General features: G+C 44.8%; 1 long non-coding RNA gene across 1 annotated transcript; it reads right to left on the bottom strand.

Annotated features, from left to right (window-relative positions):
- Positions 1-4,905: 4,905 nt before the first annotated feature.
- LOC123117193 (uncharacterized) lies at positions 4,906-7,803 on the bottom strand. Its single transcript, XR_006457303.1, has 3 exons — positions 7,770-7,803; positions 5,596-5,721; positions 4,906-5,169 (listed from the first exon to the last, which is right to left on the bottom strand). It is a non-coding gene; the product is annotated as an uncharacterized lncRNA (long non-coding RNA).
- Between the last annotated feature and the right edge of the window lie 603 nt (positions 7,804-8,406).

The following is an 8,406-nucleotide window of genomic DNA, read 5'->3' as shown; positions in this document are numbered from 1 at the left end:
TTCCGTAGTGCATGATCCCGTGACCAACTACTTAGTCACATTGAGCTCATTATGATGATGCATTACCGAGTGGGCCCAGAGATACCTCTCCATCATACGGAGTGACAAATCCCAGTCTCAATTCGTGCCAACCCAACATACACTTTCGGAGATACCCGTAGTGTGCCTTTATAGCCACCCAGTTATGTTGTGACGTTTGGTACACCCAAAGCATTCCTACGGTTTTCGGGAGTTGCACAATCTCATGGTCTAAGAAAATGATACTTGACATTAGAAAAGCTCTTAGCAAACGAACTATACGATCTTGTGCTATCCTTAGGATTGGGTCTTGTCCATCACATCATTCTCCTAATGATGTGATCTCGTTATCAATGACATCCTATGTCCATGGTCAGGAAACCATAATCATCTATTGATGAACGAGCTAGTCAACTAGAGGCTCACTAGGGACATGTTGTGGTCTATATATCCACACATGTATTACGGTTTCCAGTTAATACAATTATAGCATGAACAATAGACAATTATCATGAACAAGGAAATATAATAATAACCATTTTATTATTGCCTCTAGGGCATATTTCCAACAGATGCATTTTTTGAAACCAAACCATATGATTGCAATGCCATGGCTCAAGAAAGATATCACAAGACATTGTCACGAGATCCCATGGCAACACACATGGTATCTTCTAGTATCGAAGAGAATGCTAGCATACTCTATTTTACACGCACTCATGTGCCTTTTCTTTGTTAATGTTTAATTTCTTACCAGCTTGGCTAGCTTCAGTTCACAAAGATCCTTCTTCATTGTTTTTTGAGATGGTCTAAGATCCTTCTGCATATCCGGTTCTGATTAACGGGCCCGCTAGGTGGAGGGGCGGGAGGGTAGCTTGTCCGGTGGCCAAAAATCTAAAGTTGGCATGGGCCATGGGCCAGGTAGGGGGGTAGGGAGTCAGGCCTGCCTAGAACGGAGATAACCTGCCTTGCCGCCATGGCACGCAAATGCTAGGTGCATAGCAATGCTCGCCTCAAGCGATGATGAAGTGGGCCGGCCCAACAAAGTAGACCAATCAGTTTTGGGTAGCCTTTAGGATTCCTGAAACCTACAACCCGGTTTTGGCAGGTTTGGGAAGGTTCTATGTTGTTGTTTTGCTTTTGTGTCTTTCTCTATCGGTTCTTCTTTGTTTTTCTATTTTTTGGTTTTTTCCTTCTAGTTTATTTCATTTATTTCCTTTTCTGATTTATGAAATACATGTAGACTATTTTTTAATACATGCTGCACATTTTTCGTAAATAAATTGAACATTTTTAGATACATGTGGAACATTTTTTAATACATGTTGGAAAATTGTAAAATGCACATTGAACATCTTTTTAAAATACAAATGAATATTTGTGATGGATATGAGGGGCGCTGGACAGCCCGGGCGTTTGAGGCCGGTTTGAGGCGCCCGGATGGATCAATTTTTTGTGACCGGTTTGCCCGTCGGACGTTTAAGACGGGTTTGGGACACCTGGCTGGAGATGCTCTTGGGGATGATGGGACTCAACACTTCGATAGACTTAGAGGGACCAACAGGTGAATTTGAAGTGAGGTGACAACATAGCGAAGTAATAACATAATGATCGAGGAACGGAAGTTGAGAGGCTCGTGATAGATCCGTTTGTTGGTCCGTGCCATAAACGTTTTACTAGTATATATAACATGATTAAAGTCCATAATCCAACGACCAGCCATGGTACGACCATGGACAAATTGACCCGTGAAAGAAAAACGGCGCGGCAAGGCACGCGACAACTTCTAGTCCTTGAAAGAGAGAGCAGTAAACTTCACTGGCAATTCAGTAATTAACACAGAAGCACTATTATATCACCATCACTAGCGATTCACGAATCAGCAGTACCACAAACATGAAAGCATTACCAGTCTTACCTCCGTCAGGGAATACGGTAACATGACATCTCGATTAGTTGGCGTCCATTTTTTCCCCAAAGGGCCACGAAGGATTGGATTCCACTATCACCACGATAATGAAATAACCAACGACCTCAAAAGCAGCATCCAGGAGTGCAAAAGGAAACTACAACACAGCTAAAACTACAGCTAGAGGAGTTCCAGGCCGCGTGCACGGCTAGCCTGTGAAGAAAACGAACAAACTAAGGAGCAGGATGGAGCACCAGAACAGTTTCAAGTTTCTAAAACGCAACCGAGGCCTTATGATCGATACGACCGCTCGTTTTCCCCAGAGCGGAAAAACTGCAGCTACGCTTGGTTCAGACACCAGGCTTTTTTCCTTGGGCGGTCAGGCACCGTCTTCAGTTTTAAAAACAACATCATCTTCCATAGCTTCAGTTTTAGTTATGCGAAGGAACCTTGAGTCAGGATCACACGCTCCTTCCACATGATGAGCCCCTCTCCGGAACACCGCTTCCCGGTCAGCGTCATTCTGGAGACCTGCCCGATAATTGGCAACGTTTTCACTGATGATATAGACCTTCATGGTTCTCTCATTGCTCAACAGTTTAAAGAGGCAGATATCACCCATCTTCAGCTTGTTGTCCTCTACAAACTGTTTCCATCCAATAGTGAGCTTTTTCCCGCCATTGTATTCACAATCCCGTGCCTCCCACTTCCGGCCCTGCCACTGAAGACACATGTGTGGCTCCTCTGTGAGATATTTCTTAGCTTAGTGTCTGGGAAAAGTCTGTTTACAGTGAACAAAAGAGTTAGTAAATAATGGCAAGAAAACACTGTAAAAATAACATGTTAAATTGCTTCCTAAATTTGTATGATACTAGGAAACTGCCTATATTTAAATTCAAAGATGACTGGTTATGAATTTACATTATCATATAGTGTTTTCATTAATATTCCATAAGCTGCACTTTACAGTTTACTCAGGCACCTACATGATCGGTGCAGAACACACATTAAAAAAATGGAACTAACCAGATAGAATTCTACAACAACGTTGCACTTGCTCATCACAGCAACGAAGATGGGGATCTCTGAGTATATGGATTGGACCATCTGCTTCACCATTTCCTTCTGAGTTGAAGTTAGTTTGGTCTTGTGGCTAATAAAGTAACCATCCTTCAACTGCTCCTTCTCATTTGAAGATAGTCTGGCCTTCTTCTTCCTGACTATGAAATCGGAACAGACACTTCACGCACCCCACATTCTTCTTCATAGTAGACAGGATCTCCTGTGCAAAGAAAATAGAAAAACCAAGTATAAGCAATACAAATATGAGAATGATTTGCAAGGGTAAATACTTATCACGATGTTGTTGTCTTGACACGCGGGAGTGAGACCTGATGACTCGTGGGAGGAAACACTTAAAACGGTGTTGTTGTCTTCCCATGACTTGTCCATTTCCATTTGGAGGCGTGGTGACTCCATTCGCATCCCTTTCCCTAAGCTAAATGGCTGCGTTTCTATGGTCTGAGGACGAAAATGAGAACTTTTCACAGTATCAGTAGCACTTGTTCGCTTTTCTTGCACGGGAGGCGGAGAAGGATCACTAGTAGAAAAGAGGGCTTTGGTCCAGGCCGGGTTAGCCCATTAGTCCTGGTTCAATCCAGAACCGGGACTAATGGGGGCATTAGTCCCAGTTCGTGAGCCCAGGGGGCCGGCCGGGCCACGTGGGCCATTTGTCCCGGTTCGTCCGAACATTTTAGTCCCGGTTGGTGCCACGAACCGGGACTAAAGGGTGCGATGCCCATTAGTACCGGTTCGTGGCACCAACCGGGACTAAAGGGTTAGACCTTTAGTCCCGGTTCGTGCCACGAACCGGTACTAATGGGGTTTGAGGCATTAGTACCGGTTCATGGCGCGAACTGGTACTAAAGGTCCCATTTTTAAACTCTACCCCCCCCCTTGGATCGCCTTTTCAGTTTTCCAAAAAAATAAAATAAAATGGTGAAAATGTCAAAAAAATAAAAGAAAATAAGTTTCTCATGTGATATGTGGTCTAGTTGTTGGGAAAATTTGCAAATGTGAATTTCGACTTTATTTGCAAAATCTCTCTAGAATTTAGTAAAATGGGCATAACTTTTGCTAGTTGTTGGGAACCCCGTTAAACATTTTTAAAATCCTCAAAAACCTAACCGAAAAAAGTTACGGGGCTTTTAAGATCTAGAGTGGAAAAAATCGAAAAAATTTCAAACTGTGTGGTCAAACTGTGGTCAAACATGGTACACTAATTATTCTAGAATGTTAGTGTTACTACATAATCATTTCAGTTATTTTGAATTTTGGTCAAATCTGGTCAAACTGTGGTCAAACTGTGGTCAAATAATGGTCAAACTAATTATTCAAGAAATATTAGTGTTACTAAATAATTATTCTTTTTTAAAACAATAGTTTCAAACTCAAACAGTGAAATGTGTCACTTCATGCTCACGCAAAATTCCTGAGGGTTAATAGGATTGACATCTTACTATTGTCAGGAAAACAACAAGTGCAAACTTGGAAACGAGGGAGAATAGAACCCGGACGTTAAGCGTGCTCAGGCTGGGGGAGTGGGAGGATGGGTGACCGTTCGGGAAGTTAGATGATTAGGAATGATGAGGGGTGATTAGAGATTAGAGGATAAATTGAGTAGTGATGAGGGGTGGTGATTAGAGATTAGAGGGTTAAAATAATTCAGAAATTTGAAAATAAAAAATTCAAAAAAATTCAAAAAAGAAAAATCATAAAATTTCCTTTAGTCCCGGTTGGTGTTACCAACCGGGACTAAAGGTGGAGCTCCACGTGGCCGCGACCTTTAGTCCCGGTTCCAGTTTGAACCAGGACTAAAGGGGGGAGGCATTAGTAACGACCCTTTAGTCCCGGTTCAAGAACCGGGACTAAAGGCTCTTACGAACCGGGACTGATGCCCCCTTTTCTACTAGTGGATCCACAAAAACTGATGATACCTTCTCACAGCCAAGTTCATCAAAGATTATGACATTAAACCGAGAATTCCCAATGAATCTGAATACTATGGTGTCACCCATCTGTAGACTAAACGTCCCAACAAATTTCCTCCATCCCACTGTAAGGACAAGATTTCCATTGTTCTTGGCAACTGCAATTACGTAACTGCGGCAGTTTTGTGTTTCAAGTATCATCTCTCTTGGAAATTCGCCCTTGAAATGCTGAAGAAATTCTTCTGGCATGATCTGGATATAAACAACAAACAAGCAATATTTTTGTGTGAGAAATGGATCGTAAACAGGATAAAGAAAGATACTTTCTATAATCAAAGCAAATTTGTCTGTTCAATACATCTGATATACCAAGGGAAATAAAGAAGACTAGTATCATAGTAACAATGTGAATGCCAAAAGCATAAATTTACTTTAAACTATGAGGACACTTTTGTGAACAAACATCACTAAACGTGCTACCAAGCTGGATTAAATCCAGGCATCACATTAACATGAGACATGACCAAAAGTTGCAAAGACTACATATAGTTTGTGTATGTCTCTAAAGCAATATATATCTCCATATAATTTAAATTAGAAAGCAAAAAATCATTGGTATATAGAAAAACAACAAAGTAACTGATAAAAGGGTGTTACTGTATTTGAATATGAATTTACCATCTCATGTTGAAAAACGCCTATCATATGCACCAAGAAATATTTCTTCTCATCATCCAAGTTTGTGTAGTGATATTCAGTCCGACTTTGCATCTTTCCCAAGGCACATCCATCTTTTTAGAAGACCTGCGGTGCAAAATCTATTTCAAGTGAAATTTGGTACCAGGAAACGAAGCTGTGAATAATAAAGTTTAATATTTAACCCCATTTCATGTGCCTCGTTGTGTCTGTCTTGGACCCCATGCAAAAAAGGATCGAGAACAACCGATAATGCTTTTTCACGACCAAGCTTATCAAAGATCATGACATTAAACTGAGAGGTCCCTTTGTATCTGAACATTAAGGAATCACCAATCTGTAGATCATAGTTTTCGATGAATTGCCGCCAAGCCACTGTAAGGACAAGCTTTTGTTATGGCGCTGCTAGAAGGAGGGCGCGAGAGGGCCGGCCGGGGGCCTTTTTGCCCACGGTCGGGCAAGAGGGAAGGGATTTCCTTCTTAATTCTTGCTTCATTAGATTGATACATCTCCTCTCTTTATATAGAGAGGTTTACTTGACTCCCAAGCAAGGCTTACTTGACCCCTAAGCAAAGCGACCCTTATCTCTAATTAACCCTAAGACTAACGGGGTCCATTAGGCCCATTACGTACTCTAACACTACACCCCACCTGGACATGCAGCTTGTCCTCGAGCTGCAGCCTAACCAACTTATAACCATGACTCGATGCAACACAAACCTAACACCTAAAAATAAGCCTTTTACATCTCGGCTTGTGTTATTACTCTCAACCTGAAATAGACTGTGACGCTTTATTTTGGACGTGCACGTGTACAGCCACCTGGATCCCATGGACACCACCTGGACAAAAGGAGTGCATGTGTATGGTTGTTGGTCTGCACTGCACACAGGGAAGAGTGGAGAGCTTGCGATGGAGAATGTCGAGGAGGGGTGCGCCCCCCAACCGTCGATGTCGCAGACTTTGAGGTCGCTGCCCACGAGGAAAACAGCATGCCCGCCGCCCGTGGGGGAAACAGCATGCCCAAGATCCCCGACGCAGCGGACGAGATCAAGGTCCTTTGCGCAGTGAAGGGCAACTTGGAAGAGCGGCAGCTGCAGACCACGCATCTCCCGCACACGCCGACGCACTAGGAGGCCACGCACAGCAGCCTGCAGCCTCACCGCAGCCGACACATGGCGGGTAGCGATCCAAGACGGAAACGGTGACGGCGGCGGCGGGGACTTGATCTGCTGGATGTGGACGCCCTAGGATGGCGGCGGCGCTGATGGGAACAAGGTCGTCGCAGTCCCGTCGTAGGGCATCCCATACTGGGCGGCGGAGCTGGCCGGCGGTGGCTGCTGCAGCTGCAGCGGCTGCTGCAGCTGCAGTGGCTGCTGCGGTGTCGCGCCGGGCAGCGGCAGCGAAGCGTTGGCCGCGGCGGAGGCCGCCAGGAGCGGCGGCTGCCACTGCAGCCAGGGTTGGGCGGTGGTGGCGATGGATGGCAGCTACAGCGGCCCGGCGAGCGCAGCGAAGGCTGCCTGGTGCGGCAGCTGCCATGGCAGCAACGGCGGCACGGTGCCGGCGATGGGCGGCGCAGCCGGGAGCGGCCCGTAGGACCCGGCCAAGAACAGGTGGATCTCCTGGACCGCCTGGGTTAGGTCCCGCAGCACGCCAAACACCTCCTCCGGGGTGAGGACGGCGGGGGCGGGCGCGACGGAGGATCCCGGCGCGGGCAGGAGCAGGGTGACGGTCGTGGTGGTCGCCGGAGGCAATGAGGTGACCGGTAGCGGAAGAGACGGGCTTGCGGCGGTGACGACATGATCGAACCGAAACTAGCTGATACCAACTTGTTATGGGGCTGCTAGAAGGAGGGCGCGAGAGGGCGGCCGGGGGCCTTTTTGCCCACGGCCGGGCAAGAGGGAAGGAATTTCCTTCTTAATTCTTGCTTCATTAGATTGATACATCTCCTCTCTTTATATAGAGAGGTTTACTTGACTCCCAAGCAAGGCTTACTTGACCCCTAAGCAAGCGATCCTTATTTCTAATTAACCCTAAGACTAACGGGGTCTATTAGGCCCATTACGTACTCTAACACTTTTCTTGGTTCTTGGCAACCACAATAGTATGACTGTAACCATTTCGGGTTTCTAGCTTGATCTCTCCTGGGATCTCACCTTTCAAACGCCGCACAACTTCTTCTGGGATTATATGCAGAAAGTAAAATCTTGATATCAATATATTACCTTTATAACAAAACCTGCAGAAAAATAAATTTTTTGGATGGAAAGTCTATGCGCAAGATCCAAATGACACTAGTTATAATCGAGGCATGACGTCTTTGCCTTTCTCTTACCTGACCGGTATCTTAATCTTGGAAAAAACAAGGGTAATGACTCTGGATCTTACTTGTAATTGCCCAAAAAAAAACAATGTGGAAATTCGTGTAAACTAACTGAATAGTCTGCCCGTCAAAGGAATTGGCTGCAAGGCAGAATCTGAAGTACTAGTAGATAAGTAGAAACATCATTGGTCTTAAAAAACACATAGGTAAGAGGGTTACCATCGAATCTTGGAAATCACCCAACATAACAACCAAGAAATACTTCTTTTCATCATCCAAATGCTTGTAGTATTGCTCATCCGGTAGCTTGCAGCTTCCAAAAGACATGCCCATCCGTTTAGCAGCCCCTCTGAAGTGTAAAATTAATTTACAGTGATAGGTGGTAAGAGAACATCAAGTCATGAACGGATTAGCAGGTGAGACCCATTCTGATGGATGACACGTGGCATTCACAAATCACAAAGCATCCA

Source organism: Triticum aestivum, chromosome 5B, assembly GCF_018294505.1.
Source record: "Triticum aestivum cultivar Chinese Spring chromosome 5B, IWGSC CS RefSeq v2.1, whole genome shotgun sequence".
In the NCBI taxonomy this organism is placed as follows: domain Eukaryota; kingdom Viridiplantae; phylum Streptophyta; class Magnoliopsida; order Poales; family Poaceae; genus Triticum; species Triticum aestivum.
Note: the sequence above shows the minus strand (reverse complement) of the source record. Positions and strands in the feature narration are given on the sequence as shown.